We start from the raw sequence: 20150 nt of genomic DNA on the forward strand, positions 1-20150 counted from the left end.
AGAAAGGCAATGCCAAAGAATGCTCAAACTACTGCACAATTGCACTCATCTCACACGCTAGTAAAGTCATGCTCAAAATTCTCCAAGCCAGACTTCAGCAGTATGTAAACCGTGAACTCCCAGATGTTCAAGCAGGTTTTAGAAAAGGCAGAGGCACCAGAGATCAAATTGCCAACATCCGCTGGATCATGGAGAAAGCAAGAGAGTTTCAGAAAAACATCTATTTCTGCTTCATTGACTATGCCAAAGCCTTTGACTGTGTCGATCACAATAAACTGTGGAACATTCTGAAAGAGATGGGAATCCCAGACCACCTGACCTGCCTCTTGAGAAACCTGTATGCAGGTCAGGAAGCAACAGTTAGAACTGGACATGGAACAACACACTGGTTCCAAATAGGAAAAGGTGTCCGTCAAGGTTGTATATTGTCACCTTGGTTATTTAACTTATATGCAGAGTACATCATGAGGAACGCTGGGCTGGAAGAAGCACAAGCTGGAATCAAGATTGCTGGGAGAAATATCAATAACCTCAGATATGCAGATGACACTACCCTTATGGCAGAAAGTGAAGAGGAACTCAAAAGCCTCTTGATGAAAGTGAAAGAGGAGAGTGAAAAGGTTGGCTTGAAGCTCAACATTCAGAAAACAAAGATCATGGCATCTGGTCCCATCACTTCATGGGAAATAGATGGAAAAACAGTGGAAACAGTGTCAGACTTTATTTTTTTGGGCTCCAAAATCACTGCAGATGCTGACTGCAGCCATGAAATTAAAAGACGCTTGCTCCTTGGAAGGAAAGTTATGACCAACCTTGATAGTATATAAAAAGCAGAGACATCACTTTGCCAACCAAGGTCCGTCTAGTCAAGGCTATGGTTTTTCCCGTGGTCATGTATGGATGTGAGAGTTGGACTGTGAAGAAAGCTGATCGCCGAAGAATCGATGCTTTTGAACTGTGGTGTCGGAGAAGACTCTTGAGAGTCCCTTATACTGCAAGGAGATCCAACCAGTCCATTCTAAAGGAGATCAATCCTGGGTGTTCATTGGAGGGACTGATTCTAAAGCTGAAACTGCAATACTTTGGCCACCTCATGCGGCGAGTTGACTCACTGGAAAAGACTCTGATGCTGGGAAAGGTTGGGGGTGGGAGAAGGGGACGACCGAGATGGCTGGATGGCATCACCAACTCTGTGGACATGAGTTTGAGTGTACTCCGGGAGTTGGTGATGGACAGGGAGCCTGGCGTGCTGTGATTCATGGGGTCGCGGAGAGTCGGACACGACTGAGCGACTGAACTGAACTGAACTGAATTGAGGAAAGCAAGAGAAAGGAAAACGTATGTCCACATAAGAATGTGTATGTTAGGGTTCATAGTAGCATCATTCATAACAGCTACAAAAGGTAGAAACAACTCAAATGCTCATCAGTTGATGAATTACTGAACAAAATGAAGTTTATCTATACAACGGAACATTATTTGGCCATAAAAAGAAGTGAAGTACTGATACATGCTATGACAGGGGCTCCAAAATCACTGCAGATGCTGACTGCAGCCATGAAATTAAAAGATGCTTACTCCTTGGAAGGAAAGTTATGACCAACCTAGATAGTATATTAAAAAGCAGAGACATTACTTTGCCAACCAAGGTCCGTCTAGTCAACGCTATGGTTTTTCCAGTGGTCATGTATGGATGTGAGAGTTGGACTGTGAAGAAAGCTGATCACCGAAGAATTGATGCTTTTGAACTGTAGTGCTGGAGAAGACTCTTGAGAGTCCCTTGGACTGCAAGGAGATCCAACCAGTCCATTCTAAGGGAGATCAGTCCTGGGTGTTCATTGGAAGGACTGATGCTAAAGCTGAAATGCCAATACTTCGGCCACCTCATGCGACGAGCTGACTCACTGGAAAAGACTCTGATGCTGGGAAAGGTTGGGGGCGGGAGGAGACAGGGATGACAGAGAATGAGATGGCTGGATGGCATCACCGACACTATGGACATGAGTTTGAGTGAACTCCGGGAGTTGGTGATGGACAGGGAGGCCTGGCGTGCTGTGATTCATGGGGTCGCAAAAGAGTCGGACACGACTGAGAGACTGAACTGAACTGAACTGAAACCTTGAAAACATTATACTAAGGGAAAGAAGCCAGTAACAAAAGGGTATTATTATTCCATTTACATAAAACCTGCAGAATAGGTTAGGGCTGGAATATTTGAGAGGGTGGTGATAGTTGAAGGGCATAGGGTTTCTTTTTGAGGTGACAAAAATGTTCTAAAACTGACTGGTGATGTTTGTACAACACTGAACATACTAAAAAATGTACACTTTAAAGGGATGCACTATGTAGCATGTAAAATATCTCAATAAATCTGTTTAAAAAAAAGAGAAAGAGATGGAAAAAACAAGCTCTTCATGATCTAGTCCCTATTTCCCCATCATCCTTTGACACTACTCTTCCCTTCAAACTATAGTAATCAGGCACACTGGGCTTTGAGGTTCCCCACATACAACTTTAAAACAAACAAACAAAACAAACTTCTGAGACTTTAAACTTGCTTTTCCTTCTATCTGGAACACTCTTACCTCCTTCCCTTCTCTGGTCAACTTATTCTTTAGATCTCAGTTTGGATGTCACTCTTCTGTGTTGCTAGCCATTTCTAACATTTCAAGCCTGAATTAAGAGGCATTCCAGTGTGCTCCGACAGCAATATGCATTTACTAGTATTTTAGCACTCTTCTTACTGAATTCCAATTAACTGTTTGCTTGTAGCTTTCACTGAGTCTTTATTGCATCTTATCCTAGAGTAGGTAAAAAATACTTTGTAAAGAATGGAATAAACTAACTGTAAGTCAGAATCACTTTTGTGATCATTTGTCAGCTCAATAGAATACTTAAGAAAAAAAGTTCTGAACTGGAAATATTTAATTGTAAAGAGAAAGGCACTGGTGCATAATTTGCCTAGAAATATGCATGAAACATTCATATTATGACACTTGAAGCATGTTTTCAAGTGGAAAAACAGTGACCTGCCTTAGCTAATTTAGCTTTACATAGACATACACATTTAACCTGTTCAGAAAAATAAAGTTTTGGTTTTCACATACAACTGCATTTGAATCTGTTCCTGCAGAGATGCATGATAGGTTCTGAATCCCAGTGAATAATCAATCTACAGGTAAGTCTGCAAAATAAAAGACCCAAGAGAATACTGAGGGTCAGAGCACTCTTATCAATTCTGAATCTGGGTGAAGTTTGAGCAGATGGTATGAATTCCATATGGAATCCAAAACAACACGGTGACACACTTTGAATAGATTTCTTCTAATACAAGAACGGATATCAGAAACAATTTTGCTAGGAAACATTCCAAGTCTGGGGGTTGGGCAGAGAAACATGGGTTTACAGGGAAGGAATCTCAGAAAATGGTCTTTATAGCCAAACATTAATTTTTGTGTGAAGCTGTTTAACAATCCAGTGATTTCAAAATTTCTATGAGAGGTCCAAACACTGATGAAAAGCCCTTAAGAACACAACAGCATTTTCTGTCCGGAAGATTTTAGTGTCTAAAGTTCAAGTCAACTGATTACCAAACTACATTTTAGTGGCACACTGAAAAGAGAGGTAAAAGCTTTAAAACTGGAAAGGAGATTGAAGAAAGGAGAATTTCCCCAAATTGTAAGATCTATGATAATCTATATGACAATAAAGTATGTTAGATATTTTCCCCCTAGACAGATTAGGGGCTTCCCTGGTGGCTCAGACAGTAAAGGATCTGCCTGCGATATGGGAGACCTGAGTTTGATCCCTGGGTTGGGAAGATCCCCTGGAGGAGGAAATGGCAACCCACTCCTATATTCTTGCCTGGAGAATCCCCATGGGCAGAGAAACCTGGCATGCTACAGTCTGTAAGGGTTGCAAAGAGTCAGACACGACTGACTAGCACAGACAGGAAAGACTAGAAGACTATAAATGTCAACTTAATTAAGAAAGAACAACAGGCAACCCTGTTTCATGTTATGAATCATACACATATCTAACAGCCTTGAGAAAACAATTCTTTTGAACTTGGAAGTATTCAAAATGGTAGGAATGTGCACTAAACAATCTGTACTTTATAACTTTTAAAAACATGAGCATCACAGAAAGTGTAAAGGAAGTAATACTCTGATCATATGTACTAATTCACATATATAGTAGTGATGCAATGGTAAATGGAGTGTAAATGTAGAACATGAAATATAATTTAATCACCTTTGGGAAAATAAAGTTTTAGAAAAAGAAAAATTAAAGGATATATGACTTATATATACGGTGCAATAGCTCAGTCATGTTGCTCTTTGTGGCCCCATGGACTGTAGCCTGCCAGGCTCCTCTGCCCATGGAACTTTCCAGGCAAGAATACTGGAGTGGGTACCATTTCCTAGGGAATATTCCTGACCCAGGGATTGAACCCGAGGTTCTTGCATCTCCTGCACTGGCAGGCAGATTCTTTATCACTAACACCAGCTGGGAAGCCTCAAGAAGATTATATATAACAATTCCTACAAGAAAGAGGTTCAGTATAGTAAAAGGTAATTTAGGACTTCCCTGGTGGTCCACTGGTTAAGAATCCACATTCCAATGCAGGGGACATGGGTTTGATTCCTCCTCTAGGAAGATTCCACATGCTGCGGGCCAACTAAGCTCGACTGACACAACCACAGAGCCCATGAGCCCTAGAGTCGGTGCTCTGCTCTGCAACAAGAGAAACCACAATGAAATGCCCACGCCCTACAACAAGAGTAGCTGCTGCGTGCTGCAACTAAAGAAAGCCTGCGCACGGCAACGACGACCCAGTGCAGCCAAAAATAACTTAAAAAAATATTTTAAAAAGGGTAATTTGAAAAAGGAAACAGAGTCATGGATAATAGAAAAGCGAGTAGTTACCAAACGGAAGAGGGGAAAGATAGGAGTATGGAGTTAAAAACTATATGCAGCTATATAAAATAGATAAGCAACAAGGATATACTGTTTAGCACAAGGAATTATAGCCATTATATTGCAGTAAGTTTTAAGGGAGCATATCTGTAAAACACTGTATCAATATGCATACATCTGAAAGTAATACTGTTAATCAACTATGCATCAACTTAATGTTATTTTTAGAAATAAGTTTAAAACAAACACCCTTCTGGGGCTTCCCTGGTGGCTCAGTGGTGAAGGGTCCACCTGCCAATGCAGCAGACACAGCTTTGGTCCCTGGTCCCAGAGGATTCTACGTGCTGTGGAACAAATGAGTCTGTGTGCCACAAATATTGAGACTATGCTCTGGAGCCCAGGAGCCACAACTACTGAAGCCCACAAGCCCTAGAGCACTTGCTCTGCAATGGGAAGAATGAGCACCGGAGCTGAGGGGAGGCCCCTGCTCACTAAAGCTGGAGAAGGGCCCAGGCAATAGTGAAGACCCAACACAGACAAAAAAGAATGAATCAATAAAATTAATAAAAAAAAGAATGTCTTTTGACGAAGCAGAAAAATGACCAATTTATTTTAAAAACAAACAAAAACCACCATCTGATATTTACAAAGTATTAATTATGCATTTCTGACGTCAGGACCTGCTATTTTTTTGGCCAAGGCGTGTGGCATGACGGATCTTAGTTCCCTGACCAAGGATCAAAGCTGTGCCCCCTGCATTTGAAGAACAGAGTCTTAACCACTGAACTGCCAGCGAAGCGCCGGATTCTCTCTCTTTAAAGACTAGGGTCCAGGGGACTTCCTTGGTGGTCCAGTGGTTAAGAATCTGCCTTATGCAGGTGACACAGCTTCCACCCCTGGTCAGGGGACTAAGATCCCACATGCTGTGGGGCAGCTAAGCCCACACCACAGCTAGAGAGCCTGCATGCCACAATGAAAAATCCTACGATCTGCAACTAAGACCTAATGTCGCCAAATAAATAAGATTAAAAAAAAAAAAGAAAGGACCAGGGTTCAGCAGCTTATCTATGACACTGGTGTGAAAGTGAAAGTGTCAGTCGTTCAGTCGTCTCTGACTCTTTGCCAACCTATGGACTGTAGCCCACTCATGGACTGCAGCCCACCAGGGTCCTCTGTCCATGGGATTCTTCAGGCAAGAATACTGGAGTGGGTTGCTATTCCCTTCTCCAGGGGATCTTCCCAACCCAGGGATCGAACCCAGGTCTCCTGCATCACAGGCTGATTCTTTACCATCTGACTGAGTCACCAGGGATGCCCATGACATTGATGAAATGATTATAATAATAATAAAAAAAATCATAACTTCTACTACGTAAAGCAACTGAATAGTCACAATAAAGAAAAATTACATTTGTATGTGTGGGTACATATGTATGTGCATGAATGTGTTTGGTGTAATGATTATATTCTGAAACTGAGACAAGGGAAAACTTCAGTAGTTTAACTGATAATAATTTTTATTGATGGTCAAGTATATACTTACATTTTCTGCATAAAATGTGTATTTCTTAAAATGAATGGGCACAACTTAGGAAAAGAACTTAAATCAATAATGCAGAACTAAAGAAATTTAATGACATAAAATATGATAGGCTTTAAAAATTGCAACTGCATCCAGATATTCTTCCAGAAAGTGATGGTTAGCTAGCCATACCAACGGAGAAGGCAATGGCAAGCCACTCCAAAATCCCATGGATGGAGGAGCCTGGTAGGCTGCAGTCCGTGGGGTTGCTAAGGGTCGGACACAACTGAGCGACTTCACTTTCACTTTTCACTTTCACACATTGGAGAAGGAAATGGCAACCCACTCCAGTGTTCTTGCCTGGAGAATCCCAGGGAAGGGGGAGCCTGGTGGGCTTCTGTCTATTGGGTCACACAGAGTCAGACACGACTGAAGTGACTTAGCAGCAGCAGCAGCAGCCATACCAAAACTGCTGGAAGCTGTTCTCTGTTGTTTCAGTCAGACAAGGATCATCCAATGAATACAGAAATTTTCATATTGAGACAAAGGAATGGAAGGCAAGCATTTGGGGCATGAAACAAACTAGAAATTCAATCTTCTTGCTATTGCACAAGTAGAGTAGACATTTGGCAGCTTTCTCACTTCCCAAACAGAATCTCAAGGGTTTGGGTTCAGAAAAATATGATTTTGTCCTAACCTCTACTTTAAAACCTTAACATTAGAATAAAGGGTGCTCAAAATAAATTTTGCTTCCCTATCACACATAAATCTAGAGGGGGGAAAAGGATAAATAGTAACAGCTGCCACTATATTCTCGGCACTTATTTAGTGCTGGTCATTGCCTGGAGAATCCCATGGACGGAGAAGCCTGGTAGGCTACAGTCCACGGGGTCGCAAAGAGTCGGACACGACTGAGCGACAGAACGGAACGGAACGTATTATTAAGTGCTTTACACATACTTATTTAATTCTCAAAATAATACAAATGAAGAAACTGAATAACAGGTTAAATGACTAGGTACCAGCTAGAAAAAGGTCTGATTCGATATTGCACTAACAGTTTACTATTTAGGCATATTTTGGTAGAGCAGTGGGTTTTTTTTGTTGTTGTTGTTATGTTTGTCCATAGGTAACCCTTAGAAACATCAACAAAGAGGTCTCATAAACTCTGATTCCACAGAGAAAGGCACATTCTTCACAAACTCTGCACAGGAAATACTAAAATAATTTTCTTCAGGTGTTTAGAAACTCAGTTAATCTAATAAAAGACTATAACACTATTTTACTGTCTTAATTCTGATAAAACATAATTTTAAAAAATTAATCTGATTGCTAATCTTATTTCTTTTTAACATTATACTGAAATTCTGGATCTAGGTTTTCTGGACAATTTCTCTGATAAGTGCTGTGCTTAGTTGCTCAGTCACGTCCAGCTCTTTGCAACCTCATGGACTGTAGCCCGCCAGGCACCTCTGTCCATGGGGATTCTCCAGGCAACAATACTGGAGTGGGTTGCCATACCCTCCTCCAGGGGATCTTCCCAATCCAGGGATCAAACCCAGATCTCCTGCATTGTAGGTGGATTCTTTACTGTCTGAGCAACCAGGAAAGCCCAAGAATACTGGAGTGGGTATCCCTTCTCCAGGGGACCTACCCAACCTAGGAATCGAACTGGGGTCTCCTGCATTGCAGGCGGATGCTTTACCAACTGAGTTACTATATTATTTTAAATTACATTTTAAAATCATGTACTTTAAAGATAGTGAAAATAATGAAGTAATACCATTTGCAGCAACAGAGATGGACCTAGAGATTGTTATATTGTATGAAGTCAGACAGAGAAGGAGAAATATCATATGGTATCCCTTTTATGTGGAATCTAAAAAGAAATGATAGAAATGAACTTACTTACAAACTAGAAACAGACTACCAGACTTTGAGAATGAACTTATGGTTGCCAGGTGGTAAGAATGGGAGGAAGAGATAGTCAGTTTGGGATGACATGCACACACTGTGATATCCGAAACAGATAACCAAGGACCTACTGTATAGCACAGAGAACTTTGCTCAATGTTATGTGGCAGCCTGGATGGGAAGGTGGTTTGGAGGAGAATGGATACATGTATTGGGTATGGCTGAGTCCCTCTGCTGTTTACCTGAAACTATCACAATATTGCTAATCGGCTATACTCCAACATAAAATTAAATTTTTTTATAAAAAGACTGGGCCAACTGGAATAATCCAGAATTTAAAAAAAAAATTAAAGACAGTAATTCAGGAGTGATTAAAAAATAGAATGAATTCCATTTTGATTGTGCTAATTCAAGAAGTGGTTCTTTAAATGCTGTAGTTTAAGTTTGGAGATTTACAACACAAAGTACTTTAAGCAAGATCCAACTAAATTCTTGTACAGTTCAATTCTTCCCATCATTTTTACCCAGCAAAATTTCAAATAGCAGCTTATGTACTCAAATTATTTACATATTTTCTTCCTTAATCAGTCCCTTTTCAAAGGACAGAAAGTTCATTTAACAACTAATTATGTCTTGTTTCACTGCAATTTTTACTTGCCTTCTTTAATGAATCAATCATTTAAAAATCACAGTTTATAAACTAATATTTGTTTCTACTGTCTCTCATGGAAAAAAATGCAGGTCCAACAATTGCATTCTCTATCACTTTGCCACCACATGTCTCACCAAATCCCCATAAGATATTTTAAGTTACAAACAGAAGAATGTCTTTAAGAATGAAGCTCTCACCTCTTTCCTGGCTGGAACCATGGAGGGTGCAGAAGAGAAGAAAAAGAAGGCTCCTGCTGTGCCAGAAACCCTTAAGAAAAAGTGAAAGAATTTCGTAGAGCTTAAGATCAAGCACCTGAGAAAGTTTGCCCAAAAGATGCTTCGAAAGGCAAGGAGGAAGCTTATCTATGAAAAAGCTAAGCATTACCACATGGAATATAGGCAGATGTACAGAACTGAAATTCAAATGGTTAGGATGGCATGAAAAGCCGGCAACTTCTATGTACCCGCGGAACCCAAATTGGCATCTGTCATCAAGATCAGAGGTATCAACGGTGTGAGCCCAAAGGTTCGAAAGGTGCTGCAGCTCCTTCACCTCTGGCAGATCTTCAATGGCACCTTTGTGAAGCTCAACAAGGCATCAATTAACATGCTGAGAATTGTGGAGCCATACATTTCATGGGGGTACCCGAATCTGCAGTCTGTAAATGAATTGATCTACAAGCGTGGTTATGGCAAAATGAACAAGAAGCAAATTGCCTTGACAGACAACACACTGATTGCTTGATCTCTTGGGAAATACGGAATCATCTGCATGAAGGATCTGATTCATGAGACATATACTGTTGGAAAACGTTTCAAAGAAGCAAACAGCTTTCTGTGACCCTTTAAATTGTCTTCTCCACGAGGTGGAATAAAGAAAAAGACCACCCATTTTGTAGAAGGTGGAGATGCTGGCAACAGGGAAGACCAGATCAAGGCTTATTAGAAGGATGAACTACGGTATCTACCAGGATTATTTTTGTAATCTGGCCAGTTAATAAACAATTGAAACAAACTGAAAAAAAAAAAAAAAAGACCGAAGCTCTCTCATTTACAACTTTCAGGCTCAGTTATCAATACAGACTATGCCTGTAAGTAATCATGACTTTGACACTAGCTATAATTCAGCAGGAAACTAATTATTGACAAAGTAGGAGGAATGAGAATCAAGAGAAAATCTTTTAGGCCACTTTGGAATTCATAATGAAAAGAGTGGGAAGTGTCACACACCCTTCAATTTAGGAAGGCAGATTTCAAAAAGGTAGGCATGATGGCATGGAATGAAATTCTTGAAGGAAAGGAGATACACGAGGTCAGGAAGCTCTTGAAAATGAGGTTCTGACTAATATTACAGATGATAAAGCAAAGAAATAATAAAAGATAAAGGGAAGGGAGGAACAGTAAACCAAAGGGAAGAACTAAAGAAACCAGGGACTCATCTAACAGCGCACTGTAACAGTTTAAAAAGTAGTGTGGTATAACGGACAGGCTATGGGCTTTTAAATTCAGCTCTACCACCTAATTAAATGATGCCAGACAAATCTTTCCCTGCATCAGCTATAATTCTTCATCAGCAAAATGGGAATGACATTTCTTGTGAAGAGCTACTATAGGGGGATCGCTATGTACCAAGATCAATATTTCCTTACTGGTCTCTTTGTCCTTAGGTATGGTCCACTAAGAGAACACAGTCAGAGCACTGTATTCAAAAGTTACTTAATTATTTTTTCCTTGGTAGTTACATTATCAATCTGACATATAGTTAGGCTCATTGGTTTCAATTTGTATTCAATTGTATTCAACAGTAGGACTTACTTTCTTGCTATCATTTTTATTTTTTTCTGAGTATGTGAAACATACACATGGTTCAAGCAAAGCTTTCTTTTAGCATTTCATTACAGTGGTATTATTCTTTATATAAGGTAAAAAAAATGTCCATTTGTACATGGGCTAGATTCTATATTCTAGTATGGTGACATTTATATCTACAAACAAAAACTACACAGCATTTATGATCAATTTTAAGATAACTGCCTATGACTATTGAAAAGATTATAGCAAAGAATCTCCAAAAGTCAGTCCCATTAATTTTAGCTCACATGCAGCGCTATGTGCCAAACACTGTTTTATATACATGATGCTTTAACCTTTAAAGAGACCTCTGAAGTATGTCAGCCAAGACCACGCCACTAACAAATAGCACAGGGAGAATTTGAATCCAGATTCCAGAGTCTGTGTTATTAGTCACTTAACTAATGTAACGTCTCCTGCATTCTAACCAATCACCCAATGTTCTTACCATTTGGGGACTACAGAATTTAAGCCTCTTTTTGTTGTTGTTTTGTTGTTTAGTCACTAAGTCGTGTCCAACTATTTGGCGACCCCATGGACTGCAGCCCACCGGGCTCCTCTGTCCATGGGATTTCCCATCATGAATACTGGAGCAGGTTGCCATTTCCTTCTCCAGGAGTTATTCCCAACCCAGGGATGGAACCCACAATACCTGCATTTGGCAGGTAGAGTCTTTACCACTGAGGCACCAGGGAAGCCAAATCTTTTCTAGCTTACCTTTAAAAAAAAAAAGTGTGACTCAGGAAAATAACTATATTACAACTTTTCCGAGTATTAATAAAAATTTAAAAGACAATAAATTAATATGGACTAAATCTCTTTTGATTTCTCTCATTCAATTAGCATTCATTACACACCTTTGGGCTTCTTAGTAAAGAATCTGCCTGCAATTCAGGAGACCTGGGTTTGATCCTTGGGTTGGGAAGATCCCCTGGAGGAGGGCATGGCTACCCACTCCAGTATTCTTGCCTGGACAATTCCATGGACAGAAGAGCCTGACAAGCTACAGTCCATGGGGTCACAAAACAGCTGGACACCATTTAGCGACTAACATTTTCACTTTGGGAGATAAAGTGAGTCAGTTTGCTCTTCTTCCTTCTCCAAATCTCAATGAAATGACCCAAGCAATTTACATTTAGAAAAATTCTGTAACAGCATGGGAAAATGTCAACAGAGCAGAATCGCTCAAGAATTTCTGGAATGCAGAAAAGAATACGTTCACAAAAAAGGAGCAAGTGCTTCTGTAGTTTATAATCACACAGTCAAAAGACAGTCCTGTTTTTCAAAGAATTGGATGGATTCTCCTTAAAAAAAACCCCCCAAATCAGAAAATTGGAGCCCTTAACGACATTAGAGGGCTTTGGTTGTATACCTAAGGGGATATAATAAAAATCACTGGGAACTGCACCATTTGGGATGGCTGATGATATCTGCAACACATATCTGCAACTGGATGTGAACTGCTTGAATGGTCAAGTTGGGGATTTGCCACAAGTTCCTAAAGAGGGAGGGCAGAAGGCAAAAGGAGCCGATATATAAGGGATAAAGTATTCAAGTATTTATGGGAAAAGCATTTAAGTATTTACCTTAACTCTAGGCTAACAAAGAGAACAAAAGCACTGGCCAACAACTTAACAGAGACAAAAATAAAAAGAGAAAAGAAACAGCACAGTAGGAAAAACCAAAATGCACCAACCTCCCTGATAACTCTGAAGATATTCACAGTAACATTAATTAAAATCTTAAGTGGTGAGGGATAAACTGGGAGATTGGAGTTGACATATATACACTACTAGAGATAAAATAAATAATAAAGACCTACTATATAGCACAGGGAACTCAATACTCTGTAATGACCTATATGAGTAAAGAATCTATAAGAGTGGATATATGTGCATGCATAACTGATTCACTTTGCTGTAGAGCAGAAAGTAACACAACACTGAAAATTAACTGTACTCCAATTTAAAAAATAAAACTTTAAAGTCAAAAAAATAAAATCTTAAATACAAGGTGGTCCACTTAAAGCAAGCATCTTACTGGCTACTAGTGTGAATCTAAATGGTTAATGGATAATAACTACCTACTGGATGGTTAGTAGGCAAATACGCCTGATAGAAATAGTCCTCTAAAGCTCTGGGAGTTAGTCCTATATCAGCAACACTTCAACATAAGAGTTTGTTTTCTGATCCTAACCATTAAATCTTGTGAGAGTGGGAGTCCTAAAGGTGATCTGACATGCCTATATACATCTGTTATTTAAAGAAGATTCATTCTATGGTTTTTTTCAGTGATTCAATTAATGATTTTAAAAATTTAAACTCTCAATATAATTATTTTATGTACAGGATAGGAAAATACCAAGTTTCTCATTTTATGTCTCATAATAAGCAAACGAATAGGACTATAACAAATTATCTTATAGGTTACCTGTGATTATCAATCATCCTTTAGTTTTAGAACACTTTATACTTGGTTACTAACTTCAACTAAGGAGGTCAAGGTCATGGCTTATACAGTTGGCTGGTTAGGGGGAAATCTATTCTTAGGCCACAAACTACATCCATAGTGCACTTAGCAAATGTTAGTTACAGTAAGTAGGTTGACAGAAATATTAATGGTTTAGTATATTCTGCCATTACTGGAAAATCCCCAAATACATGTTACCTTTAATATGCAGAACAGAACTTGTATATAAGCATTTAAATAGGCTACTTGAGACTTCCCTGGTTGTCCAGTGATTAAGAATCCACCTGCCAATTCAGGGGACGTGGGTTTGATCCCTAGTCTGGAAAGATTCCACATGCTGAGGAGCAGCGAAGCCTGTATGCCACAACTACTGAAGCCTGTGTACCCTAGAACCCATGCACTGTAACAAGAGAAATCACTGCAAGGAGAAGCCTGCACACTGCAACGAAGAGTGGCTTCTGCTCACCGCCACTAGAAAAAGCTTGCGTGCAGCAATGAAAACCCAGGGCAGTCAAAAACAAATAAATAAATACATAATAAATAGGCTGCCTGGTATTTTTTTTTCTCTTAGTGCACTAAACTGGAAGGGAGAATACAGCAATCCAGGTTAAGAATCAGGCATGTGGCGAGAGACGCCCGGCTCCCGGCGGCGCAGGCGCGAGAGACGCCCGGCTCCCGGCGGCGCAGGCGCGAGAGACGCCCGGCTCCCGGCGCAACCGACCACGTGCAGAATCGTGGCTGAGAGGAGCTGCCCCGCACCCAGGGTTAGGGCGGTGGCCGAGAGGAGCTGTACCACGTCCAGGAGGCGGTGGCTGCTTGGGCACCGGAGGGCCGAGAGGAGCTGATCCACATTCAAAGCAGGAGGGGCGGCCTTGAGGAGATACCCCTCGTCCGAGGTAAGGTACAGCGGCTGCGCCTTGCTGGAGCAGCTGGGAAGAGGTACTCCACGATCAAGTGGAATATAAGAATCCAGTGTTCTGGGGAGGAAGGAACAAGATGGCGGAGGGATAAGACGGCAAGACCACTTTCTTCCCCACAAATTCATCAAAAGAACATTTGAATGCGGAGTAAAGTCCACAAAACAACTTCTGAATACTGGCAGAGGACATCAGGCTCCCAGAAAAGCAGCCATTGTCTTCTAAAGGAAAGAGAAGAAATCAAGTTCCACCCACCAGAACACCGACACATGCCTCCCTAACCAGGGAACCTGGACAAGTCACCCGTCCAACCCCACACACAGCGAAGAAACTACATAATAAAGAGAACTCCACAAACTGCAAGAAGAGGGAAAGGCCACCCCAAGCAAAGCAATATAAGCAAGATGAAGAGGCAGAGAAATACCCAGCAAGTAAAGAAACAAGATAATTGCCCCCCAACACAAACAAAAGAAGAAGATATAGGGAATTTACCTGATAAAGAATTTCAAATTTTGATGGTGAAAATGATTCAAAATCTTGAAAGCAAAATGGAGTTACAGATAAATAACCTGGAGAAAAGGATTGAGAAGATGGAAGAAAGATTTAATAAAGACTTAGAAGAAATAAAAAAGAGTCAATATACAATGAATAATGCAATAGATGAGATCAGAAACACTCTGGAGGGAACAAACAATAGAATAACAGAGGCAGAAGACAGGATTAGCGAACTAGAAGATAAAATTGTAGAAATAAATGAAACAGAGAGGGAAAAAAGAAAAACGAATTAAAAGAAATGAGGACAATATTAGAGACCTCTGGGACAATGTTAAACGCTCCAACATTCGAATCATAGGAGTCCCAGAAGAAGAAGACAAAAAGAAAGACCATGAGAGAATACTTGAGGAGATAATAGTTGAAAACTTCCCTAAAATAGGGAAAGAAATAATCACCCAAGTCCAAGAAACCCAGAGAGTCCCCAAGAGGATAAACCCAAGGCGAAATACTCCAAGACACATATTAATCAAATTAACAAAGATCAAACACAAAGAACAAATATTAAAAGCAGCAAGGGAAAAGCAGCAAATAACACATAAGGGGATTCCCATAAGGATAACAGCTGATCTTTCAACAGAAACTCTTCAGGCCAGAAGGGAGTGGCAAGACATACTTAAAGTGATGAAAGAAAATACCCTACAGCCCAGATTACTATACCCAGCAAGGATCTCATTCAAATATGAAGGAGAAATCAAAAGCTTTACAGACAAGCAAAAGCTGAGGGAATTCAGCATCACCGAACCAGCTCTCCAACAAATGCTAAAGGATCTTCTCTAGACAGGATACACAGAAAGAGTGTATAAACTTGAACCCAAAGTAATAAAGAAAATGGCTACGGGATCGTACTTATCAATAATTACCTTAAACGTAAATGGGTTGAAATTTTCAAAAAGGCTAGGAAACAATTCTCATAGCCATCAATAGTTCAGTGTTGAGTTCATGAATAGTTTTTAAAGTTTGGGACAAACTGTAGTATTTGCTATTTGAAGTACTATTTGTAATTGGCATATTACAATGTAACATTGGTCTTCATTTCCAACTTAAAACGCCTAAAAATGCCTAACAGATTTTTAGATTTGTGAATTTTAGTTGAAATGTATTTTACGATGTTACTAAACCTGCAGAAATATTGAAATATTTCAGAGAACTTATTCACTGTACATTTAATTTATTTTATTTATAAAAGTTATGAACTGTAGAAAGTTTTACTTGTTGGGTCAAATGCTTGTTGCATTTGAAGTGCTAGTTACAAGAAAATCAAATACCTTCAATGTATAAATGCTATTAAGTTTTTAAAGGACTCTGGAGTATAAGTAAGTTTGTTTAAAGAAATTTAGTCTATTCAACCTGAATCAGCTCTGTCAAACATTAATTAAAAGCCTCATTTAAAAAAAAATAAATAAATAAATAATGGTGGTGGGAGGGAGGGTTGGGAAGCTGGCTGGAGGTGGAGGTGGTGAAGTTTATAAATCTAATTAAAAATGAAGTTGCATTTCCATTTTCCAAATCCACCCACCCACCAGCGTACTGTGTCACTAGACATTATGTACGATTTTACTTTGCGACAGAAACCATTACATTTAAAAATTCATTACAGCAAGGTGAGTTAGACACATGATGGATGCAGCTTTAATTCTGCCATATATTATTACAGTTAAAATGTAAATGATGAAAAATATTTTGTGCTTATCAGCATTTATGTGGAAATGTGTTTTACAATGATATATGATGTTATATTTCTATTATTGTGATGAAAAAAAAAAGCAATACAAAAAGACGAAGTGTTTATTAAAACATGAAAAAAAAAAAGAAATAAATGGTTTTGCAGCACTGAAGAGATTATAGAAAGTAAATAAGCTAGATCAGACCTGTTTTATGTAGTAATTTTATAATTTATTTTAATTATTTCAGTTGTAAAATATTGTTATACTGTTAATTAGTTCTGATTGTTCATATTAAACTATTGTAATGCAAATAAATAAATAAATAAATAAAATTAAAACAAGAAAAAAAAAAAAGAATCAGGCATGTATGTAAAACTGATATAGGCAATCAGGTCTTACACAGTGATATATCCGAGTTGAAAAAATAAAATCAGATTGCTTTTGGTGACTATATGAGGGGTAAATAGGCAATTTCAACATTATATTTTATGTATTGCGATGTGATAAGAGATTAATCAATTTAGTTCCTTAACAACAATAGCTACCTATCATAGGTGCCTGCACATAGGTGTGGCAGGTGTTCCAGGTATATTGATCTGTCCAGCCACTTTGCAAGGTAATAGGTATTATCCCCATTTACAGATGAACAGTATAAAAAGGCAAAAAGCTAAGATACTGAAAGATGAACCCCCCAGATTGGCAGGTGTCCAATATGCTACTGGAGAAGAGCAGAGAAGTAGCTCCAGAAAGAATAAAGACACTGAGCCAAAGAGGAATGGACGCCCAGCTGTGGATGTGTCTGGTGGTGAAAGTAAAGTCCAATGCTGTCAGAACAGTATTGCATAGAAACCTGGAATGTTAGGTCCACGAATCAAGGTAAATCAAAAGTGGTCAAATAGGAGATGGCAAGAGTGAACATTAACATTTTAGTAATGAGTGAACTAAGTGGACAGGAATGTGCTGTGCTGTGCTTAGTCACTCAGTCGTGTCCGACTCTTTGTGACCTCATGAACTGTAGCTGCCAGGCTCCTTTGTCCACGGGGATTCTCCAGGTAAAAATACTGGAGTGGCTTGCCATGCCTCCTCCAGGGAATCTTCCCAACACAGGGATTGAACCCAGGTCTCATGCATTGCAGGCAGATTCTTTACCATCTGAGCCACCAAGGATACTGGAGTGGGTATCCTCTCCAGAGGATCTTACTGACCAAGGAGTCAAACTGGGGTCTCCTGCACTGTAGGTAGATTCTTTACCAGCTGAGCTACAAGGAAAGCCCCCTTCTCTGCCTTCTACCCAGCTGTTCCCATTCCCAGACAGACACCCAGCAGGCACAATGCAGCTAAAAGTCCAATATGTCCTGTCCCAGCTGGCCCAACCCAATATGCTTCCGGAACACTGACTCCGCCCCAAACAATGATTAGGAGGTTCCATCTTCCTCAACCACTTCCAGGTTTTGTGTTTGTAGAAGACAATGCTCTCAGGGAGGAGGGACAGGAATGAGCGAATTTAACTCAGATGACCATTATATCTACTACTGTGGGCAAGAATGCCTTAGAAGAAATGGAGTAGCTCTCGTAGTCAAGAAGAGTCCAAAATGCAGTACTTGGGGTGCAATCTCAAAAATGACAGAATGATTTCAGTTCATTTCCAAAGCAAATCACTCAACATTACAGTAATCCAAGCCTACGCCCCAACCACTAATGCTGAAGAAGATGAAGCTGAATGGTTCTATGAAGATCCACAAGACCTTCTAGAACTAACACCAAAATAAGATGTCCTTTTCATCATAGGGGACTGAAATGCAAAAGTAAGAAGTGAAGAGATACCTGGAATAACAGACAAGTTTGGCTTTGGAGTATAAAATGAAACAGGCAAAGGCTAACAATGTTTTGCCAAGAGAACGCACTGGTCACAGCAACCCTCTTCCAACAACAAAAGAGATGACTCTACACATGGACATCACCAAATGGTCAATACTGAAATCAGACTGACTAAACTGATTGAATATATTGATTATATTCTTTGCAGCCAAAGATGGAGAAGCTCTATACAGTCAGCAAAACAAGACTGGGAGCTGACTGTGGCTCAGATCATGAGTTCCTTATTGCAAAATTCAGACTTAAAATTGAAGAAAGTAGGGAAAACCACTAGGCCATTTAGGCATGATCTAAATCAAATCCCTTATGATTATACAAGGAAATGAAAAACAGAGTCAAGGGATTAGATCTGAGAAACAGAGTGCCTGAAGAACTATGGTCGGAGGTTCATAACATTGTACAGAAGGCTATGACCAAAACCATTTCCAAGAAAAAGAAATGCAAGAAGGCAAAATAGTTGTCTGAGGATGTCTTACAAATAGCTGAGAAAAGAGAATCGAAAGGCAAAGGAGAAAAGGAAAGATATATGCATCTGAATGCAGAGTTCCAAAGAATAGCAAGGAGAGATAAGAAAACCTAAGTGAATAACGCAAAAATATCAGTTCAGTTAAGTTCAGTTGCTGAGTCGTGTCTGACTCTTTGCGACCCCATGGACTGCAGCATGCCAGACCTCCCTGTCCATCACCAACTCCTGGACTTTACTCAAACTCATGCCCATTGAGTCGGTGATGCCATGCAACCATCTCATCCTCTGTCATTCCCTTTTCGTCCTGCCTTCAATCCTTCCCAGCATCAGGGTCTTTTCAAATGAGTGCATCAGGTGGCCAAAGTATTGGACTTTCAGCTTCAACATCAGTCCTTAAAATGAATATTCAGGACTAACTTCCTTTAGGATGGACTGGTTGGATCTCCTTGCAGTCCAAAGGACTGTCAAGAGTCTTCTTCAATACCACCATTCAAAAGTATCAATTCTTCAGTGCTCAGCTTTCTTTATAGTCCAACTCTCACATCCATACATGCTACTGGAAAAATCATAGCTTTGACTAGACGGACCGTGTCAGCAAAGAAATGTGTCTGCTTTTTAATATGCTTTTTAGGTTGGTCATAACTTTTCTTCCAAGGAGTAAGCATCTTTTAATTTCATGGCTGCAGTCACCATCTGCAGTGATTTTGGAGCCCCCAATAATAAAGTATGCCACTGAAAACAATAGAATGGGAAAGACTAAAGATCTCTTCAAGAAAATTAGAACTACCAAGGGAACATTTCATGCAAAGATGGGCTCAATAAAGGAAAAAAATGGTATGGACCTAACAGAAGCAGAAGACATTAAGAAGAAGTGGCAAGAATACACAGAAGAACTGTACAAAAAAGATCTTCACGACCCAGATAATCATGATCCAGAATGATCATGATGGTGTGATCACTCACCTAGAGCCAGACATCCTGGAATGTGAAGTCAAGTGGGCCTTAGGAAGCACCACTATGAACAAAGCTCGTGAAGGTGATGGAATTCCAGTTGAGCTATTTCAAATCCTAAAAGATGAAGCTGTGAAAGTGCTGCACTCAAAGTGCCAGCAGATTTAGAAAATTCAGCAGTGGCCACAGGACTGGAAAAGGTCAGTTTTTATTCTAATCCCAAAGCAAGGCAATGCCAAAGAATGCTCAAACTATCTCACAATTGCACTCACCTCATACACTAGTAATGCTCAAAATTCTCCAATCCAGGGTTCAACAGTATGTGAACCATGAACTTTCAGATGTTTAAGCTAGATTTAGAAAAGACAGAGGAACCAGAGATCAAATTGCCAACA

At 39.8% G+C, this 20150-nt stretch overlaps 1 protein-coding gene and 1 pseudogene across 1 annotated transcript in view; one reads left to right on the plus strand and one right to left on the minus strand.

Moving 5' to 3' along the window:
• MOSMO (modulator of smoothened) overlaps window positions 1–20150 on the minus strand; it is a 66055-nt gene that overhangs the window by 29320 nt on the left and 16585 nt on the right. The gene's annotated exons all lie outside the window — the stretch shown is intronic.
• On the plus strand, window positions 9210–10005 carry LOC148773666 (large ribosomal subunit protein uL30 pseudogene; annotated as a pseudogene).

This window comes from Moschus berezovskii, chromosome 27 (assembly GCF_049115385.1).
Source record: "Moschus berezovskii isolate FMDL1 chromosome 27, NW_MosBer_1.0, whole genome shotgun sequence".
NCBI lineage: Eukaryota > Metazoa > Chordata > Mammalia > Artiodactyla > Moschidae > Moschus > Moschus berezovskii.